The sequence below is a fragment of the Dendrobates tinctorius genome, unplaced genomic scaffold, assembly GCF_039654945.1.
Source record: "Dendrobates tinctorius isolate UK_male_01 unplaced genomic scaffold, ASM3965494v1 ptg000007l, whole genome shotgun sequence".
Taxonomy (NCBI): Eukaryota; Metazoa; Chordata; class Amphibia; order Anura; family Dendrobatidae; genus Dendrobates; species Dendrobates tinctorius.
The window spans coordinates 32,955,603-32,979,807 of record NW_027361675.1 but is presented as its reverse complement, the minus strand read 5'-3'; the positions used below and the strand labels follow the sequence as shown (position 1 = coordinate 32,979,807).

Here is a 24,205-nt window from a genome sequence, read left to right as displayed (position 1 = left end):
TGACTACGAGATAAGTCCTTCTCTAAGCTGCCGGATATTAACCCCATTATATTTTTTTGACTCCGAGATAAGTCTTTTTGGGGTTCTTATACTATTAGAAATACTACGAGATAAGTTCACAGCAATTTAGTATTATCTATGAGACTATTTTTGTCTCTGTATTTTTTCGGTACTATAAGTGTGTGTGTGTTTCTTTTTTGTGTCCCTTTTTGTATATGCAGGGAGACGAAGGGGTTATTAGGGATACCGACGTTGAGCGGGGGCGCCATATCGTCTACAACTAGGGTGCCAACCTCCGCGGCTAGGAAGGGTGAAACTAGGGCTGACTAGGGTAACTTAGCCATTGGCCCATTATTTGAATACTGAAGAGAATTAAAAACAGTATTTTTTCTCCCTTCATTTTTTGTCCTCTACTACTCCTTCTTTTAGTCATTTTCACTAATGTTTTTAGTCATTGAATTAAAAGCTAAATTTTAGGGGTTATTCTTTTTGTGCTTCTGGTGTTATTATTGAATATATAATCCCACTGATTAATTTTGAGGTCTGTCTACCTTCATTTGGAGCAGGTGCACATGTGGTACATGAGGTTTGGTAGTCCGTCCACGCTTGCAAGTGCATGGTAGTTAAATGTCTAAGCATGAAACTGGTATTCAAATTTCTCAGATTTTTCCCTCGGCTAAAGGTCTTTGCGCACTTCTTACAGATAACCTTGGCCTGATCATTAGGATTTTGTTCAAAAAAGTGCCACACTGCACTCTTCCTACTATGGAAGACATTTTGAGGCCTTGCACGCTGTGCTAATTTGACCGCCTGGCCAAGCTGTCCTGCAACTCTTTTGGCTTTTGTAGCCCATTTTTGGACTGCTATGGGCCTGCCAGATAACAGCTGTTGCGATGTCGATGCCTGCTGCGGATCCTCCTCCTCCTCTTCTGAGCTATTGGCAGCGGCACCCTCTTCCCCCAATGGATGCCAATCTGGGTCAACAACTGGGTCATCCATCACCTCCTCTTCAATTTCATATGCACCTTCCTCTGTGTCACCGTGTAAGGTGGTATAGTATGCGGGAAGGGGCACCTGAGTTTCATCAGGGTCAGATTCTGGCTCAGTACACTGCAAAGACAATGTAGTGCTCTGAGTGAATGTACCAGCAGAAAAATCTAGCAGTGGCTGTGCATCAGTGCACTCCATGTCAGATTCATCTTGGACTGGGGAATGCATGGTTTGACTTGATAACCCAGGCATGGTATGTGAAAAGAGCTCCATGGAGTAATCTGCAGTGTGGCCTGCCGCATCCTTCACTTTTGGTAGGGGTGAAGGACATAAGGAAAGGTGTTGTTCCTGACCAGGAGTCTCCACTGATGACTCAGTGCTTTTATTTTTTGAAACTTCAGAAGAGGAGGCGATAGAGCTGGAGGCTGTGTCAACAATATAAGCCAAAACTTGTTCCTGAAGTTCCGGCTTTAAAAGCGGTTTACCTACTCCCAGAAAAGGGAGCCTTCGAGGCCTTGTGGAGCCAGACGATGATGGAGGCTCAACACCTCCTGCCTTAGGTGCTATTGTGCTTTTGCCACTACCAGCAGATGCACCACCAACACCATCAGTACCAACTGGCAACCCCCGCCCACGTTCACGGCCTCTTCCACCATACTTCCTCATTTTTGGGAAAATGTACACAAAGACCACCAGCTATATGGTACTGTAAAACAAGGTGCAAGGTGTATATAGTATTGGGTAGAATTTGAATCTCCCTAGAGATTTTAGGAGGCTGAACAATTATCTCAGGGACACTATAGATTACACCTCAAATTTAACAGGCTGAAATTGGCTGGTGTATGACATAGTACAAGGTGTATATAGTATTGGGGACAATGTGAATCTCCCTAGAGATTTTAGGAGGCTGAACTATTATCTCAGGCCCTCTATAGATTACACCTCAATTTAACAGGCTGAAATTGGCTGTTGTATGACAAAGTACAAGGTGTATATAGTATTGGGGACAATGTGAATCTCCCTAGAGATTTTAGGAGGCTGAACTATTATCTCAGGCCCACTACAGATTACACCTCAATTTAACAGGCTGAAATTGGCTGGTGTATGACAAAGTACAAGGTGTATATAGTATTGGGGGGAATTTGAATCTCCCTAGAGATTTTAGGAGTCTGAACTATTATCTCAGGCCCACTATAGATTACACCTCAATTTAACAGGCTGAAATTGGCTGGTGTATGACAAAGTAGAAGGTGGATACAGTTGTTGCCAAAAGTATTGACACCCCTGCAATTCTGTCAGGTAATACTCAGTTTCTTCCTGAAAATGATTGCAAACACTAATTCTTTGGTATTATTATCTTCATTTAATTTGTCTTAAATGAAAAAAAACACAAAAAGAATTGTCCTAAAGCCAAATTGGATATAATTCCACACCAAAAATAAAAAAGAGGGTGGACAAAAGTATTGGCACTGTTCGAAAAATCATGTGATGCTTCTCTAATTTGTGTAATTAACATCACCTGTAACTTACCTGTGGCACCTAACAGGTGTTGGCAATAACTAAATCACACTTGCAGCCAGTTGACATGGATTAAAGTTGACTCAACCTCTGTCCTGTGTCCTTGTGTGTACCACATTGAGCATGGAGAAAAGAAAAGACCAAAGAACTGTCTGAGGACTTGATAAACCAAATTATGAGGAAGCATGAGCAATCTCAAGGCTACAAGTCCATCTCCAAAGACCTGAATGTTCCTGTGTCTACCGTGTGCAGTGTCATCAAGAAGTTTAAAGCCCATGGCACTGTGGCTAACCTCCCTAGATGTGGACGGAAAAGAAAAATTGACAAGAGATTTCAGCGCAAGATTGTGCGGATGTTGGATAAAGAACCTTGACTAACATCCAAGCAAGTTCAAGCTGCCCTGCAGTCCGAGGGTACAACAGTGTCAACCTGTACTATCCGTCACCGTCTGAATGAAAAGGGACTGTGTGCTAGGAGACCCAGGAAGACCCCATTTCTTGCCAGGCTGGAGTTTGCCAAAACATACCTGAAAAAGCCTAAAACATTTTGGAAGAATGTTCTCTGGTCAGATGAGACAAAAGTAGAGCTTTTTTGGGCAAAGGCATCAACATAGAGTTTACAGTAGAAAAAAAGAGGCATTCAAAGAAAAGAACACGGTCCCTACAGTCAAGCATGGCGGAGGTTCCCTGATGTTTTGGGGTTGCTTTGCTGCCTCTGGCACTGGACTGCTTGACCGTGTGCATGGCATTATGAAGTCAGAAGACTGCCAACAAATTTTACAGCATAATGTAGGGCCCAGTGTGAGAAAGCTGGGTCTCCCTCAGAGGTCATGGGTCTTCCAGCAGGACAATGCCCCTAAACACACTTCAAAAAGCACAAGAAAATGGTTTGAGAGAAAGCACTGGAGACTTCTAAGGTGGCCAGCAATGAGTCCAGACCTGAATCCCATAGAACACCTGTGGAGAGATCTAAAAATGGCAGTTTGGAGAAGGCACCCTTCTAATATCAGGGACCTGGAGCAGTTTGCCAAAGAAGAATGGTCTAAAATTCCAGCAGAGCATTGTAAGAAACTCATTGATGGTTACCGGTAGCGGTTGGTAGCAGTTATTTTGGCTAAAGGTTGTGCAACCAAGTATTAGGCTGGGGGTGCCAATACTTTTGTCTGGCCCATTTTTGGAGTTTTGTGTGAAATGATCAATGATTTGCTTTTTGCTTCATTCTCTTTTGTGTTTTTTCATTTAAGACGAATTAAATGAAGATAATAATACCAAAGAATTTGTGTTTGCAATCATTTTCAGGAAGAAACTGAGTATTATCTGACAGAATTGCAGGGGTGTCAATACTTCTGGCCACAACTGTATAGTATTGGGGACAATGTGAATCTCCCTACAGATTTTAGGAGGCTGAACTATTATCTCAGGCCCACTATAGATTACACCTCAATTTAACAGGCTGAAATTGGCTGGTGTATGACAAAGTACAAGGTGTATGTAGTATTGGGGAGAATTTGAATCTCCCTTGAGATTTTAGGAGGCTGAACTATTATCACAGACCCACTATAGATTACACCTCAATTTAACAGGCTGAAATTGGCTGGTGTATGACAAAGTTCAAAGTGTATATAGTATTGTGGAGAATTTGAATCTCCCTTGAGATTTTAGGAGGCTGAACTATTATCTCAGGCCCACTATAGATTACACCTCAATTTAACAGGCTGAAATTGGCTGGTGTATGACAAAGTACAAGGTGTATATAGTATTGGGGAGAATTTGAATCTTCCTAGAGATTTTAGGAGGCTGAACTATTATCACAGGCCCACTATAGATTACACCTCAATTTAACAGGCTGAAATTGGCTGGTGTATGACAAAGTACAAGGTGTATATAGTATTGTGGAGAATTTGAATCTCCCTAGAGATTTTAGGAGGCTGACAATGATGCTCTCAGTCCAAGTATGGCAGCAGGCAGCCTAATAAGCAGGACTGCTGCACACAAAAGTGTGGAAAAATGAGCGCTTGGTAACTGTGCAGAAAAGAGGAAGAAAAGTATTTTTGCTTTTAAAAAAGCAGTTTGCACAGCAGTGTGCAAACAGCAATGCAGCTATCAGGGAGCCTTATAGGGCAGCCTAATAACCAACAGAGCTGATGCACAAAAAATATAGCCTCCCCTGTCACTGCACACAAACTGTTGTGTTGTACAGTGAAAATCGCTAATAGCAGAAGCAGTTTTTTTGTTCTTCTTCCCTGCCTAACCCTCTCCCTTATTCAGAATCAGCAGAATCAGCAGCAGCAACCTCTCCATAATGCTAAGATCGGCATTCACGACTCATGAATTTGACCGACTCGTTTCGCTCAACTCTACAAGGGCTGGATTTCCTCCAACTTCGTAATGGATGACAGCAAGGTTATGTTACGAAGATTGGAAAATATGTATTTGGAAGTCGCCTTGCTGCACTCATCAGGAGAGATTTAAACTAGAACAATGTGGGAAGGAAAGCCAAAGGTAAGAAAAAACCATACACCTGACAAATACTTTTGAGAACTCTGCTATTCGAAGTGGAAAGGAAGAACAAAGACAAAAAACTCTACATAATAAAAATATTGGAGGGAGACAAACCAATCACAAACTAAAATGTTTGTATACAAATGCACAAAACATGGGCAACAAACAAGGAGAAATGGAACTACTAACGCAGGAAAGGAAATATGATGCCATTGGAATCACTGAAACTTGGTGGGACGATACACATGGTTGGAATATAAGGCTAGAAGCATACAACTTAGTTGCAAGAAACAGACTTCATAAACGAGGAGGAGGTGTCGCATTGCATGTTAGAAAAGCGTATATCTGCACAGAGATTGAAGCTTCAGAGACTGGGAGTTCTATGGGAACTGTTTGGGCAAGAATACAAGGAGTGAACAATGGAAAGGATACCATTGTAGGCATTTACTACAGGCTGCCTGTGCAAGCTGAAGATATGAATTAACTCTTTATGCATCAAATGGCCAAGTTCTCCAAAAAATATGACATAGTGGTCATGGGAGATTTCAACTATCCGGACTTTTGTTGGGAATCTCTCTCAGGCAAAACTAACAGGTCAAGCAAATTCTTATCCTGTCTTGCTGACAACTTTATTTTCCAAAAGGTAGGGGATAGAGTTGAGCGAAACAGGTCGGTCAAATTCATAAGTCGCCGACTTTCGCTAAAGTCGGGTTTCGCCGATCGAAACCCGACCATAGTGTGAGGTCGGCCATGAGGTCGCCAACACGTGTGCCAAAGTCACGTTTCCCATAACGCTTCCAGTGCCTTTTCTCAGCCAGTCATCAAGGACACACACTGTGGGCAACGTGATGACATGGGCAGCGGCTACCACCATCTTAGAGAAGGGCATTGGTGTGATTGGCTTGCTTTGTGTGGCGTCACAGTGGCTATAAAAGCCCTGACTGCCGACCGCCATTTTACTTCTGCCGATCTTAGCATAGGGAGAGGTTGCTGCCACTGATTCTCAACATGGAGAGCATTAGGCAACAAAGAAAAAAAAATCTGTGCTTCTTTTGATAGCGATTTCAACTGTACAGTTAGTGTGCAGTGACAGGGGAGGATTTTTGTATGTGCAGCAGCGCTGGTGGTTATCAGGCTGCCTTATAAGGCTACCTGATAGCTGCATTGCTGTGTGCACACTGCTGTGCAGACTGCTTTTTTCAAAGCAAAAAAACTTTTATTCTGCTTTTCTGCACAGTTACCGAGCGTCCATTTTTTCACACACCGTATAGAGGTGTAAGCTCCTCACACACTACCGTGTACCGGCTGGTATCACGGACATATACATGCTATCTGTGTGTGACTCCGTAAAAAAAGATGGAGATTTTAAATTTTCCATACATACACCGTATAGAGCTGCCCGCTTCTCAAACAGTATCGTATATCTGCTGTTTGTATTGCGATCAAATCTATACAGAGACAGCGTGTGTGTGTGAGACTCCGTAAATACATATATGGACATTTCAATTTTTCCATACACCGTATAGAGCTGTCCGCTTGTCAAACAGTATCATGTATCTGCTGTTTGATTACGGTCAAATCTATACAGAGACAGCGTGTGTGTGTGACTCCATAAAAAATAGACGGAGATTTAAAATTTTCCATACATACACCGTATAGAGCTGTCCGCTTCTCAAACAGTATCGTATATCTGCTATTTGATAATGGTCAAATCTATACAGAGACAGCGTGTGTGTGTGACGACGGAAAATAATAGACGGAGATTTACCATTTTCCATACATACACCATATAGAACTGTCCGCTTCTCCAACAGTATCATATATCTGCTGTTTGATAACGGTCAAATATATACAGAGACAGCGTGTGTGTGACTCCATAAAAACATAGACGGAGATTTAAAATTTTCCATACATACACCATATACAGCTGTCCGCTTCTCAAACAGCATCGTATATCTGCTGTTTGGATAACGGTCAAATCTATACAGAGACAGCGTGTGTGTGAGACTCCGTAAATACATATACGGACATTTCCATTTTTCCATACACCGTATAGAGCTGTCCGCTTCTCAAACAGTATCGTATGTCTGCTGTTTGATTACGGTTAAATCTATACAGAGACAGCGTGTGTGTGTGACTCCGTAAAAAATTAGATGGAGATTTAAAAATTTCCATACATACACCGTATATAGCTGTACACTCCTCACACACTACCGTGTACCGGCTGGTATCACAGACATACATGCTATCTGTGTGTGACTCTGTAAAAAGATAGATGGAGATTTTCATTTTTCCACACATACACCGTATAGAGCTGTCTGCTTCTGATACAGTACCATATATCTGCTGTTTAGATTATGGTAAAATCCATACTGAGACAGCGTCTGTGTGTGACTACGGAAAAAAATATACGTAGATTTTCATTTTTCCATACATACACCGTATAGAGCTGTACGCTCCTCACACACTATCATGTACCAGCTAGTATCACGGACAAATACATGCTATCTGTGTTTGACGCCGTAAAAAAATAGACGAGATTTAAAATTTTCCATACATAGCTGTCCGCTTCTCAAACAGTATCGTATATCAGCTGTTTGGATTACGGTTCAATCTATACAGAGACAGTGCATGTGTGTGTGAGTCCGTAAATACATAGACGGACATTTCCATTTTTCCATATACCGTATAGAGCTGTCCGCTTCTCTAACAGTATCGTATATCTGCTGTTGACTCCATCAAAAAATAGACGGAGATTTAAAATTTTCCTTACATACATCGTATAGAGCTGTCCGCTTCTCAAACAGTATTGTAAATCTGCCGCTTGTCTTACGGTCAAATCTATACAGAGACAGCGTGTGTGTGTGACTCCGTAAAAAAATAGACGGAGATTTAAAATTTTCCATACATACACTGTATAGAGCTGTACGCTCCTCACACTCTACCGTGTACCGACTGGTATCACGGACAAATACATGCTATCTGGGTGTGACTCCATAAAAAAATAGATGGAAATTTTCATTTTTCCATACATACAACGTATAGAGCTGTCTGCTTCTGATTCAGTACCGTATATCTTCTGGTTGGATTACAATCAAATACATACTGGGAGAGCGTCTGTGACTAACAAAATATATAATAATAATAATAAATTTTATTTCTATAGCGCCGACATATTCCGCAGCACTTTACATTTCAGAGGGGATTTGTACAGACAATAGACATTACAGCATAACAATAATCACATACAGTAGATTATAACAAATACCAAGAGGAATGAGGGCCCTGCTCGCAAGCTTACAGTCTATGAGGAAAGAGGTAGACACGAAAGGTGGGTGGTAACAGTTGCCCTGATTGTATGGACCAGCCATAATGTTAAGTGTATATATACGGAGATTTAAATTTTTACCTACACCTTATACAGCTGTACACTCCTCATACAATACCATATATCTGCTGGTATTTTTGTTACATTTTCACAAACATGAGGAAGTATGGTGGAAGAGGCTGCGAACGTGGGTGGGGGGGGCAGCTGGTACTGATGGTGGTGGTGGTGCATCTGCTGGTTGTGCCAAAAGCACAATAGCAGCTAAGGCAGGAGGTGTTGAGTCTGAGTCATCGTCTGGCACAAAAAGGCCTGTAAGGTTCCCGTTTCTGGGAGTAGGAAAACCGCTTTTAAAGTCGGAGGAATAGGTTTAGGCTTACATTGCCGAAACAGCCAACAGCTCTATTGCCTCCTCTTCTGATCTTTCAAAACCTGCAAGTACTGAGTCATCAGTGCAGGGTTCTGGTCAGGAAAAACACCTTTCCTTGTGTCCTTCACCCCCACCAAAAGTGAAGGATGCGGCAGCCCACACTTCAGATTACTCCATGGAGCTCTTTTCACACACCATGCCTGGATTATTCAGTCAAATCCTGAATTCCCCAGTCCAAGATGAATCTGACATGGAATGCACTGATGCACAGCCACTGCTAGATGATTCTGCTGGTACATTGACCAACAGCACTACATTGCCCTCGCAGTCTACTGAACCAGAATCTGACCCTGATGAAACTCAGGTGCCCCTTCCCGCATACTATACCACCTTACATGGTGATACAGAGGAAAGTGCAGATGAAATTGAAGAGGAGGTGATGGATGACCCAGTTGTTGACTCAGATTGGCATCCATTGGGGGAAGAGGGTGCCACTGGCAATAGCTCAGATAAGGAGAAGGATCCACAGCAGGCATCGACATCGCAGCAGCGGTTATCTGGCAGGCCCGTAGCAGTCCAAAAACGTGGAACAAAAGCCAAAAGAGTTGCAGGACAGCTTGGCCAAACGGTCAAATTACCACAGCATGCAAGCCCTGAAAATTTATACCATAGTAGGAAGAGTGCAGTGTGACACTTCTTTGACCAAAATCCTACTGATGAGGCAAAAGTTATCTGTAAGAACTGCGGAAGGACCTTTAGCCGAGGGAAAAATCTCAGAAATTTGAATACCAGTTGCATGCTTAGACATTGAATCACCATGCACTTGCAAACGTGGACGGACTACAAAACCTCAGGTACCACATGTACACCTGCTCCGACTGAAGGTAGCCAGCAATGCTCCATCGCATCCCCCACTGTAAGACCACTGCCACCAGTAAGCACACCACCAGCAATAAATGTTGAGGTGTCATCGCAAGACCAAAGCAGACAGGGAATCACAATGGTTTTGCAATGAAACACTGAATCTAGGCCATCACCACCAACACCATCACCATCACCAAAGCCCTCTCAGTCCATCCGGTCCACCACTAGTTCCCCCATATGCAGCTCTCAAGTCCCGCTCACCCTAGCAGACACTCTGAGTAGAACAAGAAAGTACTCATCCTCTCATCTGCGTACACTGGCTTTGAACACCTGCATTGCCAAACTGATCTCAATAGAGATGATGCCCTTCCGTTTGGTTGAAAGCGAAGCTTTCCGAGAGCTCATGGCCTATGCTGTCCCACGCTATGACCTACCCAGTCGGCACTTCTTTTCTCGAAAAGCCATCCCTGCCCTCCACCTGCATGTGAAAGACCGCATTGTCCATGCACTCAAACAATCAGTGAGTGGAAAGGTGCACCTCACAACAGATGCCTGGTCCAGTTGGCATGGCCAGGGCTGTTACGTGTCTATCACTGCGCACTATGTTAATGTGGTGGATGCAGGCTCCACAGGGGACAGCGGTGGTGGAACAGTGCTGCCTAGCCCACGGTATAGGAAACAGTTGGTTGTAGGCATTAGACCCTCCTCCTCCTCCAGAAGCGAAAGCTCGTCGACAGAGCGCAGTCGCACGAGCACTCCATCCGCAGCTGCCAGTGTTGCACATGAGGTGTCCCACTATCGAACAGCTAGTGGTAAACGGCAGCAGGCTGTTTTAAAGATGATGTCTTTGGGCGACAACAGACACACCACGGAGGTACTGGCCAACTACATGCAGCGACAAACTGAGTCATGGCTGGGCAGTCTACATCTTGAGCGAGGCAAGGTAGTTAGTGATAACGGCTGGAATTTTGTGGCAGCCATAGCCCTTTCAAAACTCAGACACATACCTTGCCTGGCTCACACCTTGAACCTGGTGGTGCAGTGCTTCCTTAATAATTATCTGGAGTTAACAGCCCTGCTCCCTAAGGTGCAAAGACTGTGCTCGCCATCCGCCGGTCGCCCGTACACTCCAGTCGTATGCAGAAGCAGCAGCAATTGCTCCACCTTCCCAAGCACAGCCTAATTATCGATGTTGCAACAAGGTGGAACTCCACCCTGCACATGGTAGAGAGGCTCTGCGAACAGAGGCAGGCTGTAATGCATTTGTGGGAGGATACACGGGCTTGCAGTTTGAGGGCAGACATGGAGTTGTCTGGTATGCAGTGGTCAAAGCTGAAAGACCTCTGTAAAGTCCTTCAGTGTTTTGAGGTATGCACACGGTTGGTAAGCGCAGACGACGCCATCAAAAGCATGAGCATCCCACTTATGCATCTGCTCATGCAAAGTTTGACGCACATTAAGGATCAGGCGTCTGCAGAGGAGGAGGAGGGAAGCCTTGATGACAGTCAGCCATTGTCTGGTCAGGGAACTGTCCTGGATGAGGTGGAAGAAGAAGAGGAAGAGGAGGAGGAGGATGAGGGGGATGATTATTTTGGGGAGGAGGATACTTCTCAGGGGGCAAGAGAAAATGTTGGCGTGGCAAGGTCCGGTACAGGGTTTGTGCAAGACTGTAGGGATATGGATTTGCCAGAAAGTGCTCCTCCACCCACCACTGCCAGTGCATCATTGACACCTGGGACATTGGCCCACATGTGTGATTATGCCTTGCAGATCCTAAAAAGGGACCCCCGCATTGCCAAAATGATGAAGGATGACGACTACTGGTTGGCCAGCATCCTCGATCCACGCTATAAAGGCAAATTACACAACATCATGCCACAGGAGAACCTAAAGATAATATAGGCTAACAAACAAGCAACTCTGGTAAACCGTTTGTTTGAGGCATTCCCAGCACACAACAGCGGTGATGGCTCTCACACGAGCCGTAGTGGGCAAAATGGAAGAGGTGTTTGTGGTGCACACAACCGAAGTGGCGTTGGAGACAGGGGCTTCATGACCATGTTGTGGACTGATTTCTCAAGTACCGCTCACACGACTGCTAATACTGCATCGATTGCAAGTGACAGGAGACAGCAGTTGTCAACTATAGTTACAAACTACTTCTCCTCCCATATCGATGTTCTCCCTCACAAGTCATTCCCCTTTGACTATTGGGCCTGTAAACTGGACACCTGGCCTGAATTGGCACAATATGCCTTACAGGAGCTCGCTTGCCCTGCTGCTAGTGTGCTATCTGAAGGAGTCTTCAGTGCTGCTGGATCAATCCTGACAGAAAAAAGGACCCGTCTGTCGACCCAAAATGTTGATGATCTAGCCTTCATTAAAATGAACCATGCATGGGTTTCAAAGGATTTTGTCCCACCTTCCCCTGCTGACACATAGGTTGCCAGAAAATTGGCTCACTTTTGTCCTCCTATTCCTCAGACTTGTCCAATTCCTCCATTTGCAGCTGCTGAATCTACAGCCTACACATCAACATATGCCATTTTTTAAACCTCCCTAACAGGGCTGCCCCCCCAAAGACTGGGGTCACCACCTGGCACACCCGGGCAAGTGCCATTGCTCTGAACAGGTGGGTGGGCCCACTCTTGGCCGGCGGCACTGGTACAGGGCCCATCATAGTACAATACAGTGTCTCTGATGGTGGGGGGCCCACTCGCCGTCAGACACACTGGCGTACTATGAGGGGCCCTGTACCAGTTCCTTCGCCCACGAGTGGGCCCCCCTTGCTTGATCATGGCCACAGCACTTGCAAGTTGCAATACTTACCTCTCCCTGCTCCACCGCTGTGTAGTCTGGGCAGTTAAATCCTTCACAGGGATGGCCACTACAAATTTGGTGAACTCATCGACGATGATTAAGATGTAGCTATAGCCTGTCCTGCTGGCCTCTACCTTCAGATGATCAATGGCTACCATTTGTAATGGACATCAACTCACAATCGGATGCAGTGGTGCTTTATGATCAGCTTTCACAGTTTTCCTACTCACAGACGTGTGACATTCCTACCACCATTTTTCAATGTCTCCTCTCATGCCAATCCAATAGAATCGCCTACGGCTTGTGGCTTCTGTCTTTTGCACTCCAAAGTGACCAGACACATCATGATAGTCAGTGAGGATCATGCATATATCTCTCCCTGTGATCACAATTTGATGGAGACGAGTAACGGTGATGGGATCCACGCTACTGCGATACAGCAATCCTTTCTTCACAAATAACCGTTTTTGCTGTCTCCACAGACAAAGTAATTGAGGGTCAGCATTGCCTCTGTGAAATCTACCTGAAGGTTTTCCCGTGATTAGTAATTCCCAAATTTCTGCAAACACTCGACTTTCCGTCTGTACTTTTATCCATCTAGTTTCCAGTAGCAGAAAGTCTGGACTGGCCTACTGAGACTGAAATATATACGAAGATTTAAAAGTACCCCAACACTGTATACTGGTGTATGCTTCGAATACATTTCCCTTTTTCTACTTTTTATATTCTGGTGTAATCCATACTGAGGGTGTGAGTGTCTGTGTCTGACTCCGGAAATATAGACGGAAATGTACAATTACCCCTAGACTGGATACACCTGGTATCTGCTGATACAGTACCTTTGTTTTAAATTTTTTATTACGGTATAATCCATACTGAGTGAGCGGGTGTGGTTTACTCCTTCTATATATACGGAGCTAAAAAATTTACCCTATACTATATAGAGCTTCTATCTTGTTATACAGTACCTTTGTTCGACATTTAGTATTATGGTCAAATCCATACTGAGTGAGCATCTGAGGGTGACTATGGGAATATCTATATGGAGATTTAAATTGTACCCTATAATATATATACTTGCTATCTTGTTATCCAGTACCTTTTTTTTAACATTTTGTATTATGGTCAAATCCAGACTGAGTGAGCGTCTGAGGGTGACTCTGGAAATATATACTGAGATTTCAAATTTGCCCAACACTGTATACAGCTGTACGCTTCTGATACAGTACCCTTTTTTGCTATTTAGATTCTGGTGTAATCCATAATGAGCCTGTGAACGTCTGTCTGTTACTCCGGAAATATATTTGGAGATTTAAGATTACACCAATACTGTATACGGCTGTACACTTGTGATACATTACCCATTTACTGCTTTTTATATTCTGGTATAATCCATGCTGAGCCAGTGAGAGTCTGTTTCTGATTATGGAAATATATACGGAGATTTACAATGCCCCCCTATACTGTATACAGCTGTACGCTTCTGATCCATTACCCTTTTACTGCTTTTTATATTGTGGTGTAATCCATACTGGGCCTGAGAGCATCTGTGTCTGCCTCCTCAAATATATACTGAGATTTAGAATGTTTAAACTATACTATATATACCTATTACCTGCTGATACTGTACCCTTTCTCAAATTTCTATATTCTTGTCGAATCCATACTGGGCCTGAGAGCGTCTGTGTCTGCCTCCTGAAATATATACGGATATTTTTTCTACTTTCGCTAAACTATATATACCTTGTATCTGATACAGTACCCTTTGAGCCAGAAAGTCCTCCTCCACCCACCACTCTAAGTGCATCATTGACACCTGGAACATTGGCCCACGTGTGATTATTTATTGCGGATCTTCTTTTTATATTATGGTGTGATCCATACTGAGCCTGTGAGAGTCTGTGTGTTACTCATTAAATATATATGTAGATTTAAAAATTACACCAACACTGTATACAGCTGTACGCTTGTGATACATTACTCATTTACAGCTTTTTATATTCTTGTCTAATCCATACTGGGCCTGAGAGCGTTTGTGTCTGCCTCCTGAAAAATATACGGAGATTCAGAATGTTTAAACTATACTATATATACCTTGTATCTGGTGATACTGTACCCTTTTTCAACTTTCTCTATTATTGTGTAATCCATACTGAGCCTGTGAGCGTCTGTGTATAGAATAGAATCATAGAATCATAGAGTTGGAAGGGACCTCCTGGGCCATCTGGTCCAACCCCATGCTCAAAAGCAGGATTCGCTAAATCATCCCAGACAGATGTCTGTCCAGCCTCTGTTTGAAGACTTCTGTTGAAGGAGAACTCACCACCTCTTGTGGCTGCCTGTTCCAATCATTGATCACTCTAAATGTCAAAAAGATTTTTCTAATATTTAATCTGTGTCTTCTCCCATTCAGTTTCATCCCATTGCTTCTAGTCTTTTCTTGTGCAAATGAGAATAAAGATGATCCTTCTACAATGTGACAGCCCTTGAGATATTTGTAGATGGCTATTAAGTCTCCTCTCAGTCTTCTCTTCTGCAAGCTAAACATTCCCAAATCCTGTAACCTTTCTTCATAAGACAGGGTTTGAAGACCGGTCACCATTCTGGTCACTCTTTTCTGAACTTGCTCCAGTTTGTTGATGTCTTTTTTAAAATGTGGTGCCCAAAACTGGAAACAGTATTCCAGATGAGGTCTGACCAAAGAAGAGTAGAGGGCAATAAAGACTTCACGTGTTCTAGACTGTATGCTTCTGTTAATACATCCTAGAATTGCATATGCCTTTTTTGCTGCTGCATCACACTGTTGACTCATATTCAGTCTGTGATCTATTAGTATACCCAAGTCTGTTTCACATGTGCTGCTTAGCCCTATTCCTCCCATTCTGTATATGCTTTTTTCATTTTTATTGCCCAGATGTAGTACTTTGCATGTTTCCCTGTTAAAAACTATTCTGTTAGTTGCTGCCCACTGCTCCAGTTTATTTATATCTTTTTGAATCCTCTCGCTCTCTTCTCTAGTATTAGCTATCCTTCCTAGCTTTGTGTCATCAGCAAATTTAATCAGTTTACCCTCAATTCCTTCATCTAAATCACTGATAAAGACAGAGCCCTGTGGTACCTCACTTGAGAAATTCTTCCAACTGGATGATCAGCCATTTACGACCACTCTTTGGGTCCGATAACTAAGCCAGTTATGAATCCACCTAACAGTTGCCTTATCCTTTCAATACTTAATCATTTGTTCAATAAGGATTGTGTGAGATACTTTGTCAAATGCTTTGCTGAAGTCAAGATATACTATATCTACAGCATTTCCCTGATCCACCCAATCAGTGTTTCTGTCATAGAAGGAAATTAAGTTAGTCTGACATTACTTATTAGTTACAAACCCATGCTGACTCTGTTTAATCACTTCATTTTTATCCAGGTACTTACATACATGTTGTTTAATAATTTGTTCAAAGATCTTTCCTGGTATAAAAGTCAGACTCACTGGCCTATAGTTTCCTGGGTCCACCTTCTTCCCCTTTTTGAAGATAGGAACAACATTTGCTCTTCTCCAGTCTTCTGGGACTTCTCCTGTTCTCCAAGAATTTTCAAAGATTATGGAGAGGGGTTCAAAAATTTCTTCTGCTATCTCCTTCAGTACTCTGGGGTGTAATTAATTTGGACCTGGAGACTTGAATTCATTTAGGTTAGCTAAGTGTTTCCTCACTATATTTCTGTTTATAGATATCTTGGATTCTTCTTTTCCCTTAATAGGACAGTGAAGAACAGTTGATGTTACATTTCCTTTCTGAGAGAAAACAGATGCAAAATAGGAATTTAAAAGTTCGGCCTTCTCAACATCCTGTCTTATCATTTCATCATTTTCATCCTGTAAAAATCCTATAGCATCTTTGACTTTTCTTTTACTTTTGACATATCCCCAGAATCCTTTATTATTGCTTTTGACGTCTCTTGCAAGACTCAATTCATTGTCAGCTTTAGTAATCTGATTTGTGCCCTGCAAGTTCTGCAGACAGCATTATATTCTTCTTAAGATATGCCTCCCTCTTTCCATTTTATAAACATTTAATTCTTCCTTTTTAGCATGTGCTTAAGTTCTGTGTTCATCCATCCTGGTTTCCTTAAATGCTTCCTATTCTTCCCTCTTTTCGGAATTGTTAACAATTGTGCTTTGAGAATTTCATTTTTCAAGATTTCCCATCCTTCCTGGACATTTTGTCCTTAAGGATATCCAGCCATTGGATCCTTCCAATTCTCTTTCTGAATCCCTTAAAATCTGCCTTTCTGAAATCTAACCTTGACGTCCGAGTCTTCACAGGTCTTCCTCCTCTAGTTATCCAAAATTCTAAAATAGCATGGTCGCTACCTCCTAGGGCCCCAGCCACTTTTACCTCCTCAACCATTTCCTCCCTGTTTATAAGGATTAGATCCAAGGTAGCAGTTCCCCTTGTTTTCTCCCCTACCTTTTGGAAGATAAAGTTGGCAGCAAGAGAGGATAAGGATTTCCTTGTCCTGTTAGGGTCTAAGAAGTAAGGTTTCTCCTTGCGGAGAGTGACATGCCAGCTGTGGCTTGTCAAGGTAAGGAGACTTATTCGCCGTGCAATGCTCCTCTGGGAAAATAATATGCAAATTGCCTCTTCAGAAAGAAAGAGGACTTTTACTCTACAGCGCCACCTATTGGTAGTAGCGATCCTACAAGTCACAATCAACCCTTTAACAAGTCTTGTAGTATGACTTAGGATACAAGCCAAATCAGAATCTCAATTTGCAGACACGGTGTTTCGAGCTGTTGGCTCTCGTCAGTGCAAAGTATGAGATCTGATTTGGCAAGGTGAGAGGCTCTGGACTAGGGTCTAAGAAGTAAGGTTTCTCCTTGCGGAGAGTGACATGCCAGCTGTGGCTTGTCACGGCTAATAAGTCTCCTTACCTTGACAAGCCACAGCTGGCATGTCACTCTCCGCAAGGAGAAACCTTACTTCTTAGACCCTAGTCCAGAGCCTCTCACCTTGCCAAATCAGATCTCATACTTTGCACTGACGAGAGCCAACAGCTCGAAACACCGTGTCTGCAAATTGAGATTCTGATTTGGCTTGTATCCTAAGTCATACTACAAGACTCGTTAAAGGGTTGATTGTGACTTGTAGGATCGCTACTACCAATAGGTGGCGCTGTAGAGTAAAAGTCCTCTTTCTTTCTGAAGAGGCAATTTGCATATTATTTTCCCAGAGGAGCATTGCACGGCGAATAAGTCTCCTTACCTTGACAAGCCACAGCTGGCATGTCACTCTCCGCAAGGAGAAACCTTACTTCTTAGACCCTAGTCCAGAGCCTCTCACCTTGCCAAATCAGATCTCATACTTTGCACTGACGAGAGCCAACAGCTCGAAACACCGTGTCTGCAAATTGAGATTCTGATTTGGCTTGTATCCTAAGTCATACTACAAGACTCGTTAAAGGGTTGATTGTGACTTGTAGGATCGCTACTACCAATAGGTGGCGCTGTAGAGTAAAAGTCCTCTTTCTTTCTGAAGAGGCAATTTGCATATTATTTTCCCAGAGGAGCATTGCACGGCCAATAAGTCTCCTTACCTTGACAAGCCACAGCTGGCATGTCACTCTCCGCAAGGAGAAACCTTACTTCTTAGACCCTAGTCCAGAGCCTCTCACCTTGCCAAATCAGATCTCATACTTTGCACTGACGAGAGCCAACAGCTCGAAACACCGTGTCTGCAAATTGAGATTCTGATTTGGCTTGTATCCTAAGTCATACTACAAGACTCGTTAAAGGGTTGATTGTGACTTGTAGGATCGCTACTACCAATAGGTGGCGCTGTAGAGTAAAAGTCCTCTTTCTTTCTGAAGAGGCAATTTGCATATGCTTGTCCTGTTAGTTTTTCCTGAGAGAGATTCCCAACAAATGTCAGGATAGTTGAAATCTCCCATGACAACTATGTCATATTTTTTGGAGAACTTGGCCATTTGATGCATAAAGAGTTCATCCATATCTTCAGCTTGCACAGGCGGCCTGTAGTAAATGCCTACAATGGTATCCTTTCCATTGTTCTGTACCTGTATTCTTACTGAAACAGTTTCCACAGGACTCCCAGTCTCTGAAGCTTCAATCTCTGTGCAGATATACGCATTTCTAACATAGAATGCGATAAATCCTCCTCGTTTACCAAGTCTGTTTCTAGAAAATAAGTTGTATCCTTCTAGCCTTGTATTCCTATCATGTGTATTGTCCCACCAAGTTTCAGTGATTCCAATTACATCATATTTCTTTTCCTGCGTTAGTAGTTCCAATTCTCCTTGTTTGTTGCCCATGCTTTGTACATTAGTATAGAAACATTTTAGTTTGTGATTGGTTTCTCTTTCTCCAATATTTTTATTATTCAGATTCTTTTGTCTTTGTTCTTCCTTTCCACTTCTAATAGCAGAGTTCTCAATAGCATTTGTCAGGTGTATGACTTTTTCTGGCCTTTTGCTTCACTTCCCACATTGTTCTAGTTTAAAGCTCTCCTGATGAGTGTAGCAAGGCGACTTCCAAATGCATGTTTTCCAGTCTTCGTAAGGTGCACCCTATCTCTAGCAAGTAGTCCATCATATAGGTAATTCACTCCATGATCCAGAAATCCAAATCCTTGCTGACGGCACCATCAACGTAGCCAGTTGTTCACCTGCAGAATCTTACTCCACCTCCTTGTTCCATGGCCATCCACTGGGAGGATGGAAGAGAAGACCACCTGTGCTCCCAGTTCTTTCACTTTCTTACCTAAGTTTTCAAAGTCACTGCAGATGGTTTCCTGGTCGTTTCTTGCTGTGTCACTTGTCCCCACATGTATTAGCAGGAATGGGTAGTCATCAGTAGGTCTGAAGAGTCCTGATATCCTGTTAGACACACCTTTAATTTTTGCACCTGGAAGACAGCACATTTCTCTTGAGGTTATATATGGTCTGCAGATTGGTCCCATATAATGTTCAATACAGTATATGATGAGCTCCACATAATGCTACAGTATATGTTGTTCACCATGGATGAAGCTCCAGTGTCTTATGGGCCCAAATAATGCTCCATATATAATGGGCCCCATTTCTAATGCTCCAGTGTATAATGGGCCCTGTAAATGCTGCTCCAGTGACTGATGTCCACCTTTGGAATGCTCCAGTGTATGGTGGGCCCCAGATATCATTCTCCAGAGTATCGTGCTCCCCAAAAATTGCGCCCAACCTTTAAAACAATTAAATAAGTCTCCTCGCTAAGGAATCCCTGTATTCTGGACTCCTCGTCGCCCCCATCTTCCATCTCTCTGCACTTGGACTGTTTAGGCAGCGGGCGTACAATATCATCACGCTCTTTGACCAGAATGTCACTGTCAGGAAAAGTGTTTGGTTTCCGGGGGCAGTATGGTTGCAAAGCTGAATCTTAAAGGAATGTCCAGAAGGGCACCACCAGGAGTGGAGCCTGCGGCTTAATTGGACTCAACACGGGCAACCTCAACCATGCCATCAACAAAAAAGCTGCACAGATTGCAAGCTTAATTCTGTTAACGAACGAGACTCAGGCATGCCCCTGCAGTCCGCGTCCAGCTTACTAGAGGGACACGCGAGGCTCTGGCACGCGAGATCAGCCAATAACAGGTCTGTCATGACCTTACATGTCCGGGGCTGCATGTGTGCTACAATGAAAGGACCAGCGTGTATCGCTTACAGGTGCGGATAACACGCTGAACCCCGTTAGTGATGGGGATCTGGGATTACAATTCTTCCCCGCGAACAAGCATTTCCCAGTAAGTGCAGGTCAACCGTAATTCCGGAATTAGGCCTAAACAGCATTCCAAAAAGAATGTGAAAAAATTAAGTGTCCAAACCACAGGTGCTGTAGCTTGCTTAACAGCTGGGCTCCTCTGCTGAGTAGCACACAGTTCTTACATAAACAGGCGGCTTAGCTTGGCTCACGGGTGGCCAACTCTGCTGAGTAGCATACACAGTTACTAGGCCCAAAGTATTAAGTGGTGTAAATGCAGTCAAAAACTGGTTCTTTCATAAACAGGCGGCTTAGCTCGGTTCACGGGTGGGCTCCTCTTCTGAGTAGCAGACACAGTTATTAGGCCCAAAAGGATTTTCAGGACAATATGCGGTAAAAAATTATTAGAAACACACACGGTGTAGCTCCTTCACAGGTGTACTACACCGCTGGCTACCAGACACCGCTACTATGCCCTAAAACTGTCTATTATCATTGAAAACCATTATTAATGTGAAAAAAAAATACGCTTTTGTGTTATGAGCTCATTTTCTGCTCCACCAGCTGGGAGTTCTCCTTCCGTTCTCCCTCTGGTAGTGACAGGTGGTAGTGAGGTTAGTTTAATTGGTAATGGTCTGCCACCTGACGAGGAGGATAGTGATTGGATCTCCGGAGTATCAGACTGGATATAAGACAGCCAACGCCCTATCCTGTTGCTGGTGATTCAGTCTGTTTCTCAGGTCTTGGACTTCAGCTCTGCTCCAGTCATCTCAAGTTAAGTTTGTTTTTTTGCTAATGTTCACACTTGCTCTTGTTGGTCAACTCAGTTTTTGTGTGGTCAGCCAGCCCGGCTGGGCCGTGCTGAATTTCCACTCTTATTTAGCTTTATTTGTCAATTTGCCTTTTTGTCCTTTATTAGATTGGCCTCGTTTTGCTCTGTCTCAGAATGTTCCAGAGTGCTGATATAGTGGGAGAATTCTAGTGACTTCAGGGTTAATTTTGTTATCAGAAGCATTGGACATTATTTTTGGTAGGGTTTTTTGGCATATTGCAGACAGTATCTTTCCTTTCCTGTCCTTTCAAGTTAGTTTGGCCCCATCGTTTGCTCAGACTATTTTTCTGCCTTTGTTTGTGTTTTCATCTTGCTTCACCGTCAATACTTGTGGGGGGCTGTCTTTCCTTTGGGGTCTGCTCTGGGGAGTTAGTTTTCCTCTTTTCTTACTTTAGGCTTATTTAGCTCTCCGGTTGTGACGAGGCATCCAGGACCACCGTTGGCACGCTAAACGACTGCTTCTAGTTGTGTGTTAAGATCAGGGCTCTACAGTCTGCATAGTTACCAACCTCTCTGGTTTTCTGAGACTTAGCGTGTTTTGCTTTTTTCCTCCTCGGTGACCCATTCATAACTCTTTTGTTTAACGAAACGTTCTCGAAGGGAAACTCGAACAGCCGAATTTTAATCAAAGTGTTGTAGTTCAACGAACGGATCTAACACCGCCCAAAACAGCTAGAATTTGAACTTGGCCAACAGTTCCACTCAAACACCACTCATCTGTAATCAGGAGGCAGACTCAGAAGGCACAATATGGATTTGACAAGATTGCAGAAAGTTGAGAAAGGGTACAGTATCACCGGATAACAGGTATATATAGCATAGTTTAAACATTTAAAATCTCCGTGTTTATTTCTGGAGTCCGACAAAGACACTCACAGCCTCAGTATGGATTAGACAACAATCTAAAAAGTAGAAAAAAGGAAATGTTTTTGAAGCGTACACCAGTATACACTGTTGGGGTATTTTTAAATCTTCATATATATTTCTGTCTCAGTAAGACAGTCCAGACTCTCCGCAAGAGGAAACGAGATGGATAAAAGTACAGACATAAAGTCGAGTGATTGCAGAAATTTAGGAATTACTAATCACGGAAAAAACTCCCGGGAGAATTCTCAGAGGCGATGCTGACCTTCACTTACTTTGTGTGTGGAGACAGCGAAAACAGTTCTTTGTGAAGAAAGGGTTGCTGTATCGCAGTACCGTTGATCCCATCACCGTTACTCATCTCCATCAAATTTTGATCACAGGAAGAGATGTAGACATGGTCCTCATTGCCTATCATGATCTGTCAGGTAACTTTGGAGTGCAAAAGACAGAAGCCACAGGCCGTAGGCGATTCTATTGGATTGGCATGAGAGGGCACATTTAAAAATGTGGGCAGGAATATCACACGTCTGTGAGTAGGAAAACTGTGAAAGCTGATGATAAACCACCACTGCATCTCATTGTGAGTCGACGTCCATAAGAAATGGAAGCCATTGATCATCTGAAGCTAGAGCCCGGCCAACAGGACAGGGCATAGCTGTGTCTTAACCATCATCTATCAGTTCACCAAATTTGTAGTGGCAGTCCCAGGGAAGGATTTGACAGCCCAGACTACACAGCGGAATAGCAGGGAGAGGTAAATATTGCAAATGCTGGGGCCCTGCCCAAGCAAGGGGGGCCCACTCGTGGGTGTCGGTACTGGCACTGGGCCCCTTATAGTATGCCGGTGTGTCTGACGGCGGGTGTGCATACCCACCATCAGAGACACTTGATTGCACCATGAGGGACCCTGTGCCAGTGCCGGCGCCCAAGAGTCGGCCCACCCACCTGTCCAGGGCAATGGCACTCGCACGGTTTCGTGCGCTAGGTGGTGACCCCAGCCATGCAAATGGAGGAATTGGAGAAGTCTGAGGAAGAGGAAGACAAAAGCGAACCATTTTTCTGCCAACCTATGTGTCATCAGGGGAAGGTGAGACAAAATCCTTTGAAACCCATGCATGGTTCATTTTAATGAAGGTTAGATCATCAACAATTTGGGTCGACAGACGGGTCCTTTTATCTGTCAGGATTGAGCCAGCAGCACTGAAGACTCTTTCCGATAGCACACTAGCAGCAGGGCCATTTTTTATTATATATTTTTTTTCATTGTCCATATGCCACTGATCTTGATAATTTCAGCTCCACATCCTAGCAATTAGCATGTGGAGCATTCACCGCTATATGGTGTGTTCTTATGCTGACAGGTGGGGGGAGGTGTGGCTCTTGTCCTATTTAGGGATGGGCGCAGCAGGGTCTGACAGCCCTGATGAAGACGGTCCGAGTACCTTGGAAATGCGTTGGCTTGCAGTTTGGCCCACACGCGCTCCCTTCCCAATCTCTTATCTGGTGACATCACCTTGTTCCCCGCATCCCCCTATTCCCTCCGCTGTTTGCCGGCGGCGTCTCTCGGCCGGAACACGCCGCCATTGTCCATCTGCTTCAGCGGTCAGCTTCAGAGGTGCCAACGCACCATTACTCCAAAGGACGGACGCCTCCTTGGTGCTGCACCTCCGTCTTCACCAATGCGGTATAGTTTTCAGTATACGTTGTACATGGATGATTTCTGCAGCTCTGCAACTTTCAATTGAAGTAAGTGTTATCTCATCCTACATCTACTTTAATTGGTGGCTTTTTTGACAAACAGTGATTCATGTCACTACATGTTTAGTCTAATTGTTCACATTTTAGGTTATTCATATGTCTCCTTCACTATTATTCCTCTAGGGGATTTGCAATGTTGCATCTTGATACAGATAGTTAGCGCAGGTAGTCCTCTGCCTTAGTTACCTCTTCCATATTGCCCCCTACGGCTCGTTGGAGAACCATCACCGCTGCTGTGTGCTGGGAATGCCTCAAACAAACGGTTTACCAGAGTTGCTTGTTTGTTAGCCAATATTAGGTCAAGGTTCTCCTGTGGCATGATGTTTTGGAATTTGCCTTTATAGTGTGGATCGAGGATGCTGGCCAACCAGTAGTCATCATCGTTCATCATTTTGGCAATGCGGGGGATCCCTTGTTAGGATCTGCAAGGCATAATCTGACATGTGGGCCAATGTTCCAGGTGTCAATGATGCACTGCGAGTGCTGGGTGGAGGAGCACTTTCTGGCAAATCCACATCCCTCCAGTCACGCACAAACCCTGTACCTGACCTTGCCACGCCAACATTTTCTCTTGCCCCACGAAAAGCAATGTGAAGCTTACTGTTTG

General features: G+C 43.7%; 1 protein-coding gene across 1 annotated transcript in view; it reads left to right on the top strand.

The window, feature by feature from the left end:
- TBX4 (T-box transcription factor 4) overlaps positions 1 to 24,205 on the top strand; it is a 331,723-nt gene that overhangs the window by 58,708 nt on the left and 248,810 nt on the right. The window lies entirely within an intron of this gene.